Source organism: Pinus tabuliformis, chromosome 5_2 (assembly GCF_031772625.1).
Source record: "Pinus tabuliformis cultivar Carrire ecotype Pingquan chromosome 5_2, CPIR1, whole genome shotgun sequence".
Lineage (NCBI taxonomy): Eukaryota > Viridiplantae > Streptophyta > Pinopsida > Pinales > Pinaceae > Pinus > Pinus tabuliformis.
The window spans coordinates 24401469-24415994 of record NC_142306.1 but is presented as its reverse complement, the minus strand read 5'-3'; the positions used below and the strand labels follow the sequence as shown (position 1 = coordinate 24415994).

Sequence of the window (14526 nt, the reverse complement as noted above, 5' to 3'; positions counted from 1 at the left end):
GACGGAATCCCCAAATTTTAGGTGCTGGGTTGAAACCCCAAATTTTTGGCGCCGGGGCGTGGCATGGAAACCCCAATTTTTCCCATGCTTGGGCACCGGGATGCGACATGGAAACCCCAATATTTCCCATTCTCGGGTTCCTTTTTCGTCGCAACATGGAAACCGAAAACTTTGGGCACTAGGGCGTGACATGGAAACTCCAAAATTTTCGGCACCAAAGCGCGACATGGAAACCCCAATTTTCCCAGGCTTCGATACCTTTTCCGTCGTGTCTTGGAAACCCCAAATTTCCTGCCCCCAAGCAATAAAAAATTTTCATCTGGAGGAAGAGGCAAAGGTGTAAGAGCGGGAGCGTTGCCCGAATTTGTTTGTGACAAGAGTGAAGATCTAAATCGAGGTGACAAAGGGCTAAATCTTAGTGGATTGTGGCAGCAAGGCCACTATGCCAGTTACAATACCCTGTCGCGTATTTAAGTTGTCTGCAAAGGAATCTTCTCAACGACTATTTGGAATTTAACTTCAAAGCTGCCCCAACTGAGGTGCTTCATGGTTGCAGTTTGCAAATGACATGGGCCCCTGGGAGCAAAAAAGTGACGCCCCTACTGCTGGTCGAGATACAGTCGAAGAGTGACATGCACCACTTCTAGCATGGATTCTGACTTAGAGGCATTCAGTCATAATCTGACACATAGTAGCTTCATGCCACTGGCTTTTTAACCAACCACGATGACCAATTTTGTGAATCAATGGTTCCTCTCGTACTAAGTTGAATTACTATTGTGGTGCAGTTCATTAGTAGGGTAAAACTAACTTGTTTCATGATGATCTAAACCCAACTCACATTCCCTATTGGTGGGTGAACAATCCAACACTTGGTCACAATGATAAGAAGAGGCGACATCGAAGGATAAAAAAGAAACGTTCCTATGAACGCTTGGCTACCACAAGCTAGTTATCCGTGTGGTAACTTTTCAGACAACTCTAGCTTCAAATTCTAAAAATCTAAAGGATTGCCATGCTTTCATGGTTTGTATTCATACTAAAAATCAAAATCAAATGAGCTTTTATCCTTTTGTTCCACACGAGATTTTTGTTCACGATGAGCTCATCTTAGGACACCTATGTTATCTTTTAATAGATGTGCCACCCCAGCCAAACTCCCCACTTGACAATGTCTTCTGCTCGAATCGACCCGCCGAAATGTGCCTTAAGGCCAAAAACAAGGGCAGTGCCCCATCTCCACCCCATGGAATAAGTAAAATAACATTAAAAGTAGTGGTATTTCACTTGCGCTCAAAACGGCTCCCACTTATTCTTCACCTCTTAAGTCATTTCACAAAGTCGGACTAGAGTCAAGCTCAATGGGGTCTTCTTTCCCTACTAATTCTGCCAATCCCATTCCCTTGGCTGTGGTTTCACTAGATAAAAGATAAGGTTAGTGCGAATCTCATTAATCCATTCATGCGTGTCACTAATTAGATGATGGGTAATTTGGCTACCTTAAGAGAGTCATAGTTACTCCCGTCGTTTACCCATGCGTGGTTGAATTTGTTCACTTTGACATTTAGATCACTAGGAAGAAATCACATTGCGTCCATCTACAGGGACCATCACAATGCTTTTTTTTAATTAAATAATCAGATTCCCCTTGTTTGTAATAGTTCTAAGTTGACTATTCAACGCCTAGGGAAAATCCCCATCAGGGGGAACTCTGTGCCCATAGCCAAATTGACACGCGACTGCCCGCCCTCACCACAAGAGCAGCTCAGGTAGACTACTAACAACCTACGAGTTGAGGGCACAGACCCCTAGGCCTAGCCCTTAGAGCCAATCCTTTTCCCAAAGTTATGGATCCGTTTTACTGACTTCCCTTACCTACATTATTCTATTGACTAGAGGTTGTTCACCTTGGAGACCTGATGTGGTTATGAGTACGACTGGGCATGAACGGTACTCGGTCGTCTAGATTTTCAAGGGCCACCGAGGGCACACTAGACACTGCAAGATGTGTGGTGCTCTTTTAGCTACTGGACCTTATCTCCCGGTGAACTGATTCTAGGGTGGAAAAGCTATTAAAAACAAAAGATAACTCTTCTCGAGGTCCTCGACGACGTCTTCAGATTTCCTAATGTTGCCGCCCGCCGCCATGTCCCAGTTCGGGAATATTAACCCGATTCCCTTTCAATGTTCGTGCAAAGTGCACCCTTGGTACAAGGCTTCCCCATCTCTTAGGATCAACTAACCCATGTCCAAGTGCTGTTCACATGGAACCTTTTCCCACTTCAGTCTTCAAAGTTCTCATTTGAATATTTGCTACTACCACCAAGATCTGCACTGGGTGTTGATCCACCCAAGCTCATGCCCAAGGTTTCTCAATGACCCCCATGTCCTGCTTGTTATCAAGAAATATAGTGTCTATTCAAAGCTGCTAGTCCCACTAAGAAGGGTAGCTATCTTAGAAACAAACAGATTAAAGTCACTTGTTTTTCCTTTACGAGAGAGAGATGAGAAAGAAGCAGCAAGTACCAACCTCAGTCTTCCGCTTGGCTCCTTTCTTGTTTCCTTTCCCATTTGACATAATCTCACCACTGATTCCTTACTTTTCCAGCTTCGAAGAGAACCTGTAGATTCACAGCAGCATAATACCATCAAAGCATAGAGATCTTTCACTGTAAACAATATAGGATCAGATATATATTGACCATACAAATGCATATAACAAACACAGTATTCAGAGATACACAAGAATATGGAGGAAAACTCAAATAGCTTTATTAGTAAAATTCATAAAAGAGAGGATTACAACCACTTGGTCTAACCTAGCGCCGTCCTCCCAGCTTGAAAGCCCTCTTCACCTCACACAAAGCAAGATCACCCAACAATGTCTTCAAAGAGAAACGAGCAACACCTCTTTACAAATTACCCAATTCCAACCTCTAGATCTCTTAGATGAGGGATCCATTTATAGATATTTGTAGGGGGGTGAGTCAGCTTCTGGGATTTTGATTAGTGTCATCTCTCTGATAGTTCCTGGTTCCACATGGAGATTTTAGATCTCTTACTCATCCCTGGGCGAACTCAGAGAGGCAAGTGTCAAATGAGCAGTTTCTAGAAGATTCTTTGGTTTCCACCCAGAAAACTACTTGTGCCATTTGTCTACTCTCGCTCATCGCACCCTATATAAGGGATTTCTAGCATGCATTGCACTTTTTGCATGTGGCAGGTGAGATGCATCACACCTTTAGCACTGGGTAGTCTGTATGGTCCTGCTTTGACTAGTTTTGAGTAGCTTTTCATGGAGAACTTCTGGGAGATGATGTAATCAGCTGACCTTGCTCCTTTAGGGTATGAAACAACACTTTTAGGGACTTAGAAGCCCTTGGTTTATGGACATATGTGATTGGGGTTGCAGTTCCAAATATGTCTATAACAATTTCCCCATAAAGCATGAGGTCTTAAATCTTTTGATGTCGGGTGAAATGCTTTATAATGAGGATCTGAGATTTTTCACACTGGAAGGTGACCTGTAATAAGATACAATACAATACATTATCTTCATAATATTTTCATTATCTAGCTGAGGCGGGCATTCCCATGCTTAGCTTGATAAATTAATTTTCATGTACATAGGACAGACAACTGTCTGTGTGCAGACTGATGATTCTGGTAGAGCCATCATCCCTTAGTTTGGATGATTGTCTGTGCAACAATGATGTACATTTGATGTCTTTATTTTCTTGATTACATCACAACCCAGATGGATGAAACTAGATCTGGGGTCTTCAAAACGCATTCAATCTTCGCCTGAAAGTACAATTCGATCCATGTGAAAATGATGCCTTGATGTCGAACATGGAAGGACATCATCTGATTACCAGCCAATGATGTAAGTTGTTGATAGACGTGAGAGGAATCACCGATGATGATGATGACCCTCAAGGTACTGCAGTACAATTCACGTGGTGTGAATACATGAGTTGATGTTGAAGACCGCGCAAAATCTTTCAGTCGAAGGCCATTAGTGTGAACTTGTCGCCGGAACTGAGAAACTTGCCATTGAGGCATGCAAGCTTCAAAGTACTGGAAGGGTTGTCCCTAGGTCATATTCTTGGATAATAAGCTGATGTCGACAAGAAGTGACCCGTCATAGGAGGGCATTAATGGATCCCACATCTACGACCCGAGATGGAGCAAATGATTTTGTAGAGGTGAAAATGATTTGATGATACAAGGTTCAGGGTGGCAGTCATGTATGAATGAAGCGTGAAGTTATTGTAGCAGATGAGACGCAAGCTGGGTAGGTGAATTCTCTGAGCGACTTCTCTTGAACATATCAGTGACATTGAAATGGATTGGTAGCATTAACCCCAAAAGTGGATGGTACAGTGGACCAATGGTGATATGACCGGTGAACGGAATAACCCAACCCAACTCAATCATGGTGATGGAGTGAAAGTGTCATGTTCAAGAGCGACCTGCTACCAATAAAGTTTCTTCAAGTTTTCTTCCCAATTTTCCCCAGTCATTTCTGACCAGTACCTCTTTACTTTTTTCAATCTTGAGGAGGATAACATATGCTTCTTCTATAATTTTCCCTTCGGGCAAACCCGTCGCTATGTTTTAACGAGCCTAGCAACAGTGAAACTCGCTCTTGTCTGAATGGACATGTTTGTCACTATTGTTTTAATGAGCTTAATGACAAGGATAACTCGGTCCTTTTCAATTTTAGAGAGTCTGAAAAGAGATGGAAAGGAAACTCCAATATTCCTTTTTCTTAGTATAATCCCTTAAGTCCGAAAAATTTATAAAACAATGCGAAAGGGATGACTTTTCGATAGTTTTAATGAGTTGAACAAGACAAACGCTCAATCTTTTTGTGTAATAATACCTCAGGTCCAAAAAGATTAAAATCTAGAGGAGGGATGGCACTTCCAATCACTTTAATGAGCTGGAGAGGCCAATTGCTCAGAAATCTTTTCATATTTTACGAGTCAGATGAAAAGAGCTTAAAGGAGACTTGTTTTTTGAGGAACGAGTGATACTTTCAGGTAGCAGCTGGTTCCAGGTAAGGGTTGGAACTTTCCAATCACATTAGTGTTAAGAAGATGGCTAATAGTAAGAACACAACTAAGGCTCAAAGGCTGATGATAATGTGTTCACAATGGTTATTTACCAGAGGTGGGTTCATTTTTTAATGAGCTTAAACTCTGGTGTAACATATGCTCATTGCTAGGTTTAATTTTTAACGAGCTTGAACTTCGCGTAAAACTACTCGTTGCTAGGTTTACTTTTTAACGAACTTGAACCCTATGGTAACACTACTCATGGCCTGGTTAATTTTTTAATGAGCTTGAACCATGTGACAACATATGCTCAGATTTAGTTTCATGTTTACACAAGCTTGAAATGAGAAACTATGCTTGTTATAAGTTCGCATGCCCCCAGCATAATGACGCAAATCGAGGTGCACGCCCCCCAAGCTTCATTGCATTCATCGCAGTGGTTGGAATGAAGGTTTACCTTCAAAGTCTTTGAAAGACTCGACATGTATTTTATGATATCGTAATCAAAGACTTGATTTGGAAAGGGAGTTGTTTCATTTTTTAACGAGGTTGACACAGTAAAAGAACTATCCTCATAATCCATCGTATTTACAGTATTTGATAGAAAATCAAAAACTAAAGGATGATTAAGGTTGCTGGAATAATCTTCACGGTAATCCAGAAGATGGGAACAATGGTGGTAATCTTCCCATGGTGCCCCCTCTATGATCATTGACTAAAAAATTCCTTCGTCTGTAGAATGTACATGTGACCAAGGATTTGAAGAGGTGCCATATTCCTTAGACTTATCTATCCAAACACTCGATGAGCATTGATTTGGGTTTGCCCCCGAGGCCAAGTAAATTGATTGCTACAATATTTCTAAAATTGCGATGATCCATGCTGATAAAATGTTCAGGAATCTTCCGAATCTTTTAGATATAGAAGATATCATATTCCAGGTTCCCACCGTGGTCACTTCTGCCAGATTACTCGAAGGCAGTAGAGCGAAAGTACCCATTAAGGCAGTGTCCTTTAGGAGGCCTACTTTGACATTTTGAAGCGATTGAGAGCTTCCATGGATCATTGGGATGCTTCCCGTAACTTGTGAACTGTTGGGGAGAAATGTCTGTTGGTCGATGATTGTAATTCCTCCTTGGAAGGGAAATGCAATCTTTCTGAAGTACATCGACACAACAACATCCATAGCATAAATCCAAGGCCTTCCTAGTAGGATGTTATAATTGAGATTTCCATCGATAACTTCAACATCAATTTCTACTATTTCCCCCCCAGTTCGACTTGCAAGTTACTTAAAATCCCTTATGGAGTGTATGTTCGTCCATCAAATTTTTTTAACGTCTTTGACGATCGCGAAAAGGGTGGTGAGCCTAAATTTTTCCAACAACTCATTGACATAATAAATGTAGATGCCCCCTCATCAAAAATTGTTCAATGAACAGTTTTGTTGACGGCTTTCACTTGAATGAGGAAAGCGAGTTGAGTTGTAACTGAGGTTCATATCCTTTATGATTAAAGGCCACAAGATTGGAATCCGCTGGGTCAATCCCACCTATTGCTGATAATAGAGCTTGCTTTTGGGAGGGGCAATTTTGCAGTACTTCAAGTGTCAACATAGTGGATGGTGATTGGGCTAGGTCCTCTACTATATTATAATTCCGTGCCGCTCTGGCACGAGGATTAAATGTTGATTTGTGTACTACTCCCTTTGGCGGCTTTATCGTTAGCTCAAGAATGATGGGTGGCACAAGTTTGGTCGAAGTCGTTGTCGAAATACTAGGTTGATCAGTAGCCTTGTTGTTCGACAGCTGTGGATTCCCGTAATCTTTATTCCTTGTCGATATCAAAGCATCATTTTGCTATTTTGAAATGGACAACATAAGCACACTGAGGTTTTTGAATTCTTAAATAATTTCTTAATCTCAGCTTTATGTGGACAATCTCTTGTCCAATGATCCTCATCACATATCTAACACCCCGAAGGGGGTTTCCTTTGCCCAGAAGGGTTTCAAGAAGATTTTTCAGGAGACGAATCATCCTTTTTCTTCTTTTTGCTTTTGCCTTTCTTCTTGCCCCCTGGTTGCTTCAGTTCTTTGTCCTTGTTGGTCGACATGGGATTAACCTCCGAGGAAAGAAGCTTTTCATTTGCATTTTGACCGGAAACCATGCGGGCTTTCTTAGATGTAGCATTTATGGTTTTCGTGCTCATTGTACCTATCACGCCATCGCCAGCATGAGAGTCTTTGTTTGATTTAGGAGGAGGAGGAACGGAAAATTATGGTCTTGGAGCATCAGGGATTTTGTCATAGACCGTGCTAGACTAAGCATAGATCAAGTCTAGATATTGCACATGAGCAATGACCTGCTCTTTAGTGACAACCCCTCCCTTTGCAACATCTTCTGTTATAGAAGCTAACAAAGACTTAATAAACCATTCAGCCAGTAGCTAATTAGGGACATATGTTTTTACCATTCTACGATGACGTCGCCATTCATGAATATGATTGGATATGTGAGTGGCCGTTGTTTTCTTGAAATTGGTAAGAAGCTCTGTCCTATTTCATACCTTATTGGTAATTGAAAATGGGTTAAAAAGGTTGTGGCATGGGCACTGAAGTTATCGAATGAAGCTCTAGGCAATTCAATGTACCATTTTGTTGTTGGACTAGTTAACGTTCACTGAAAAAGGCGAAGCCTAATCGAATCATAATTTAGAGTGTTGGAGGAACACCATAGATGAAAGGTCATCACATGATTCGACGGATCTTGACCCTGATTTAGATTAAATTTAGGAATATCTGATGTAAGTTTATGAGGAATCGCTGGCCACCAAGGGGCATAAGCAATTGGATCATTTGTTAGCTGATTTAGATCTGGTAACTCTAAAGTCACCACGAAGGGCAACTATTGATTCAGGTTCGGCGAAGCATACCCAGGATAAGATGGGATTACTTGAGCAGTGGGTCTTTGCATACCAGTATAATGCATTTGATGGTGATAACTTTGATAAGGTTGCTGGGCATAACCAATTTGGGATGATTGATGATAACCGTTTTGAATATACGACTACCCATTACTTGCAAAGTTTTGTTGTTCAGGTCCTTGGTACACTTGTTGGAATTGCAGTTGTTGATGTTGCACCAGCCATGGTTGTGAAACCATTTTCTGTTTCCCAATACTAGATGTTTGACCAAGATGAGGGGTAATAGTACCCGTTTGAGCCTAAGTTGCTCCAGCTAACGAGCCACCAACCGGTGATTGTGGTTGCATCGTGGATACAAGAGGCTATTGTATTAAGACCTGAGAAAGTTGAGGTTGGAATACAATAGGCAATGCTTGTACTTGCGACACCGTCACAATAGCTGGTGTAGAGGGAATATTCAACACAGGTAGACTTGGTTGCATTAAGTATACAACTCTTGGTTTTTGAGGCAGTATTGGCACCCAACCACTGGATGTGATTCCATTTTGACTTGAATTCAGCTGAGAACTCTCATATGGTTGTTCTCCTGGAGGAAACAATGAAAGGGCATACTTCCCCCCATACGGCAGTAATCCAGTGCTCAAGGGAAAGACTGGCCTTTGTAGATTGGACTACCCAAATTGATACTATTGTGAAGGATCAATCTGCTGAGACTCAACATAAGAAATTCCAAATATTATTTCGGAAGAACAAACGGGAACAGACCATACTGTCGAAACAGTCCCTGGGTGGAATCCCTCTAGTGGTTGAGAACTAGTTGGGACAGATGGTATGCCAGTGATTATCGTCGAAGTAGTGGCAGGAGTTTCTACTACCACTGTATCAAATGACACAATCCTAGATGTCGATGGTTATCCAGACATATCGAGTCTATCCAAAATACTTCCTAGCGATTCTATAGGAACTTGCGATGAAGGGGAATTAACTTCTAAAGTAGAAGGATATAGGTGAATCCCAGTTCCAAAATGTGATGGAGTATTAGATGGAATATCCTCCGTAATCTCTTGTATAGAAATCAATCCAGGTGGAAGAGGCATACCGTCAGGTCCGTAAAATATTTCTGTTGCCGAAGAAGGTATAGATTCTGCAGCGATAGATGCTAGAGGGGTAACACCTTCTGAACCAACCCTGGATGGAGCTGGCTCAAGACTAGAAGTGTTTACTGTTAGACTACGATCAGTTCTAATGTCCTCTTGTAACTGAGGAACTTCTTCTGTAGAGGCAGGGATACTAGAAATGGTTGGAGTAACTAGAGCCTCAGAGGATGTTGAAACACAAGTTTCACCAGGAGACTTTGACCCAGTTAAACGAGTTCACTTGGCCTGAAATGGTTTTGTTCCCAGGGTCAAAGATGGTTGACTCGTTAGTCTCCACGAACGATGGGGTTTTGATTGACTATCTTCCACGATTTTGTATTATTTTATCAACTCAAAATAAGAGGGGAAAATGTTATTCCAAATTAAATGAATTTTAGACGCTTCGACACAACTTGCTTTTTCAATTTTTAAGAGTCAAGAAAAAGCTAAATATGACTCTAGTCGCCTTCAATTTTTAATGAGACTGAAGTGACAAGTGATCAGATGGACCTTTTCCTTTAAGGAGTCTGAAAAGGAACGAAAGAGACTACTCTAGAAATATAGACAGAGGGATTACCAAACCAATCGCAAAACTGCAGAATAATTTTTATGGTACGGTAGTCAATCTTCTCGAATGCTATGTTCAGTGCGTTTTGATCGATAGGGCGACAAACATGGCTTCCTAAGGATAAAGGATATAGCCTATTTTGGTCTCCTAATATATACTCAGCGGTACATGGGAGCACAAGTCCGTACTGGCACTTGTCATCTCAAAGAGGAGGAATCACCCAACCTACGATGAAAGTGACAGTTACCAAGGTTTACGATGTTGGAATACGTCTCTAGCCTAGACTTCTAGATGTTGTGCGTTAGGTTCCAAGGTGTTTTTATGTTCATTGAATTTATTTTATAGTTGATCTTTCTTAAGAAGTTTTCCTTTAAGGTTCACCGTGTGATGCAGATATACAATTCCTAAAATGCAATCTAAGATGATAAACAGTCATTTAATATTCTTTCTGCAATGAAAATCCTAGCTACTAAGGAAAGAGAAATGAAATCCTTTCGAGAAAGAGAAAAGAGCACACACTAGATGCATTGTCCTAAATCAATATCAACAAGTAGTCTAAATGAAAATGCACGTGCATGTATTTTTTTTCCACTTTCTTAATGTGTGAATGAAAAAAAGAATGCTAAATACAAATCTGAATTATTTCTTCTTTCAAAGTGACAGTACTAACAATTTTCTTTTCAAAAAATGACAGGGAGGCAAGACAACACTTCGCAATTTTGAATCGAAAACTACTTTAGACACTTGAAATACTTATAAATTCATATCAAATACAAGAGTAATAGTGTAATCGACTATCAAAAAGAGAAGTATTCTTTTCCTTGACTGAAAATGACACTTGCGACACTTTCAAATCAAAAGATGATAGTTCGATTAAGCTACTATTTTGTAAAAGAGAACTTTAAATGGCACACAATACATAAAAACATTCACAATTATTTGTAAAATAGAGGTTGGATGATGCAAAGAAGGGGGTTTCAACAGTGGTCTACTGATCACTGACAGAAAAACTCCTCAATAAAACTTAAGACAGTGAATAAAAAGCCAAAATCTGGAGGCATATCTAGTCTTGTCTGATCATCACACCTGTAACACAGGGAAACATGGATGCATCCCACCTACTACACATGGGAGGTGTGATGCATCTAGATTTCTAAAAGGAGAGGGTGCGATGGTCAAGGAACAAGACTTTAACTTGGTTTTTGGTCACAGTTTGAAGTTTAGTTTAGGGATTTAGGCTGAGCCAATGATAGTTAGTAACTACAAAGTATAGGGCTGATCTAATGAGGTTACTCAAGCTACCTCTAGGGCACTTAGGATGTTTGCAATTCAATTGTTCAGTTCATAAACAAACCTGGAGATTGACTGAAGCAGTTTTGATCTACTTTGCACATGCATAGAAAATGCAGTTCGAAGGCTAGCTGGCTTGACTTCAGGCTCTGTCTGTGGTTTATGAATCAAACAAATAGAGACAAGCAATCAAACTAATTGCTCCCCAGTGGAGTCACCATTTTGTTATCGGGAAATATAGTGTCTATTTAGAGCTGCTAGTCCCACTAAGATAGGTAGCTATCTTAGAAACAAACAAATTAAAGTTACTTGTTTTTCCTTTACGAGAGAGAGATGAGAAAGAAGCAACGAGTACCAACCTCAGTCTTCTACTTGGCTCCTTGCTTGTTTCCTTTCCCCTTTGACAGAATATTGCCATTGCTTCCTTACTTGTCTAGCTTCAAAGATCACCTATAGATTCACAACAACACAATACCATCAAAGAATAGAGATCTTTCACTGTAAACAATATAGGATCAGATATATATTGACCATACAAATGCATATAACAAACACAGTATTCAGAGATACACAAGAATATGGAGGAAAACTCAAATAGCTTTATTAGTAAAAGTCATAGAAGAGAGGATTACAACCACTTGGTCTGACCTAGTGCCATCCTCCAGCTTGAAAGCCCTCTTCACCTCACACAAAGCAAGATCACCCAACAATGTCTTCAAAGAGAAACCAGCTGCACCTCTTTGCAAATTACCCAATTCCAAACTCTGGATCTCTTGGATGAGGGATCCATTTATAGATATTTGCAGTGGGGTGAGTCAGCTTATATGATTTTGATTAGTGTCATCTCTTTGATAGTTCCTGGTTCCACATGGAGATTTTAGATCTCTTACTCATCCCTGGGTGAACTCAGAGAGGAAAGTGTCAAATGAGCAGTTTCTAGAAGCTTCTTTGGGTTTCCACCAAGCAAACTGCTTGTGCCATTTGTCTGTTCTCGCTCATCGCACCCTATAAAAGGGCTTTCCAGTATGCATCTCACTTTTTGCATGTGGTAGGTGAGATGCATCACACCTTTAGCACTGGGCAGTCTGTATGGTCATGCTTTGACCAGTTCTGAGAAGTTTTTCATGGAGAACTTCTGGGAGATGATGTAATTAGCTGACCTTGCTCCTTTAGGGTATGAAACAACACTTTTAGGGACTTAGAAGCCCTTGGTTTATGGACATATGTGATTGGGGTTTCAGTTCCCAAATATGTCTATAACACTCCTACTCATCGGAGCTAGGAAATTACTCCAATGGTCGAGTATAGGTTGCGCGCTTTAGCGCCATCCATTTTCGGGGCTAGTTGATTCGGTAGGTGAGTTGTTACACACTCCTTAGCAGATTTCTACTTCCATGACCACCATCCTGCTATCTTAATCAACCAACACCCTTTGTGGGATCTATGTTAGCACGCAATTCAGCACCATAACTGACTTTTGGTTCATCCTGCATCGCCAGTTCTGCTTACCAAAAATGGCCCACTTGGAGCTCTTGATTCCAAGACGTGTGGTGCTCTTTTAGCTGCTTGACCCTATCTCTAGGTGAACTGATTCTATGGTGGGAAAGCTATTAAAAGGAAAATATAACTCTTCCCAGGGCCCCCGAAAACATCTTCAGATTTCATAACGTTGCCGCCTGTCGCCATGTCCCAGTTCAGGAATATTAACCCAATTCCCTTTCAATGTTCGTGCAAAGTGCACCCTTGATACAAGGCTTACCCATCTCTTAGGATCGACTAGCCCATGTCCAAGTGCTATTCACATGGAACCTTTCCCCACTTCAGTCTTCAAAGTTCTCATTCGAACATTTTCTACTACCACAAAGATCTGCACTGGGGGCTGATCCACCCAAGCTCACGCCCAAGGTTTCTCAATGACCCCCATGTCCTCCTACTCATCGAAGCTAGGCAATTTCTCTGATGGTCGAGTATAGGTTGCGAACTTCAGCGCCATCCATTTTCATGGCTAGTTGATTTGGTAGGTGAGTTGTTACACACTCCTTAGCATATTTCTACTTCCATGACCACCGTCCTTCTATCTTAATCAACCAACACCCTTTGTGGGATCTAGGTTAGCATGCAATTCAGCACCATAACTCGACTTTTGGTTCATCCCACATTGCCAATTCTACTTATCAAAAATGGCCCACTTGGAGCTCTCGATTCCATGCCGCAGCTTAATGGAGTAGCCACACCCTCTTATTTGAATTTTGAGAATTAGTAGAGGGCGTTACGCCCCCGATGCCTCTAATCATTTGCTTTACCCGATAAAAATCGCGCGTGAGCTCCAATTATCCTGAGGGAAACTTTGGAGTAAACCAGCTACTAGATGGTTTGATTAGTCTTTCTCCCCTATATCCAAGTCAGATGAACAATTTGCACATCAGTATTGCTATGAGCCTCCACCAGAGTTTCCTTTGGCTTCACCCTGCTTAGGTATAGTTCACCATCTTTTGGGTCCCAAGAGGTGTGCACGCACTCAAACCCTTGGCATAAGCTCAAGGTCGGTCAATGATGCACCACCCAGAGAGAGGATCTCGCCCATCAACCTCCTTGTGCCTCACAGGTTTTCAAGCCCGCCGACTCGAACACATGTTAGACTCCTTGGTCCATGTTTCAAGATGGGTCGAATGGAAAGCCTGCTAACCAACACCACAAGCACGCAGGTGCACACGGGCTGCCACAAGGGTGTATGCTTCATTCCTCAACCATCGCAATGGCAAACTAATAGGCAGTAATCCACACATGCTTGTGATGATGCAGCAGCCCGTGTTGGTTTGCACCTCAAGTCAAGTGGCAGACCAACCTGAGCCATTCCACATACGATTGAGATGCATCGATAGTTTCCATACACTTCCATCCCGACAATTTCAAGAACTCTTTAACTTTGTTTTCAAAGTCCTTTTCATCTTTCCCTTGCGGTACTTGTTCGCTATCAGTCTCTCGCCCATATTTAGCCTTGGACAGAATTTACCACCCAACTAGGGCTGCATTCCTAAACAACCCAACTCGCCAACAATGCCTTGTGATGCAGCAGGGTCCCAGCCCGATGAGGCTTTCAACCTCTCATGCGCCCCTTTCTAAGGTACTTGACCCAGGTCCACTGCCGAGGACACTTCTACAGACTACAATTCAGGCAATGCTGCCGCTCGATTTTCATGCTGGGCTCTTCTCGGTTCACTCGCTGCTACTAGGGGAATCCTTATAAGTTTTTTTTCCTTCGCTTAGATATATGCTTAAACTCAGTGGGTGTTCTTGCCTAAGCTGAGGTCACAAAGTTGGAGCTAAATTTACCCTACCCAATGGGAGGATAAGAGAGAGAAAAGCAAGTTCGAGTGATGCCACACAAAGCCCACATCATCAAAAGCTAACTGCGCATCCAAGGGGACAAGATCACTACTCACCGACACACTCCACAAAACATCGCTTGAGGTATTTCAGCCAAGTGCACCACATTAAGCACGGATGAATAGCTCTACTGCAACCTAACATATTGCAGGGAGTGTG

General features: G+C 41.6%; 2 pseudogenes; both read right to left on the bottom strand.

Annotated features, from left to right (window-relative positions):
• Window positions 1-389: 389 nt before the first annotated feature.
• LOC149157447 (25S ribosomal RNA) lies at window positions 390-1890 on the bottom strand (annotated as a pseudogene).
• A 10506-nt stretch (window positions 1891-12396) lies between these two features.
• On the bottom strand, window positions 12397-14292 carry LOC149157446 (25S ribosomal RNA; annotated as a pseudogene).
• Window positions 14293-14526: the final 234 nt, after the last annotated feature.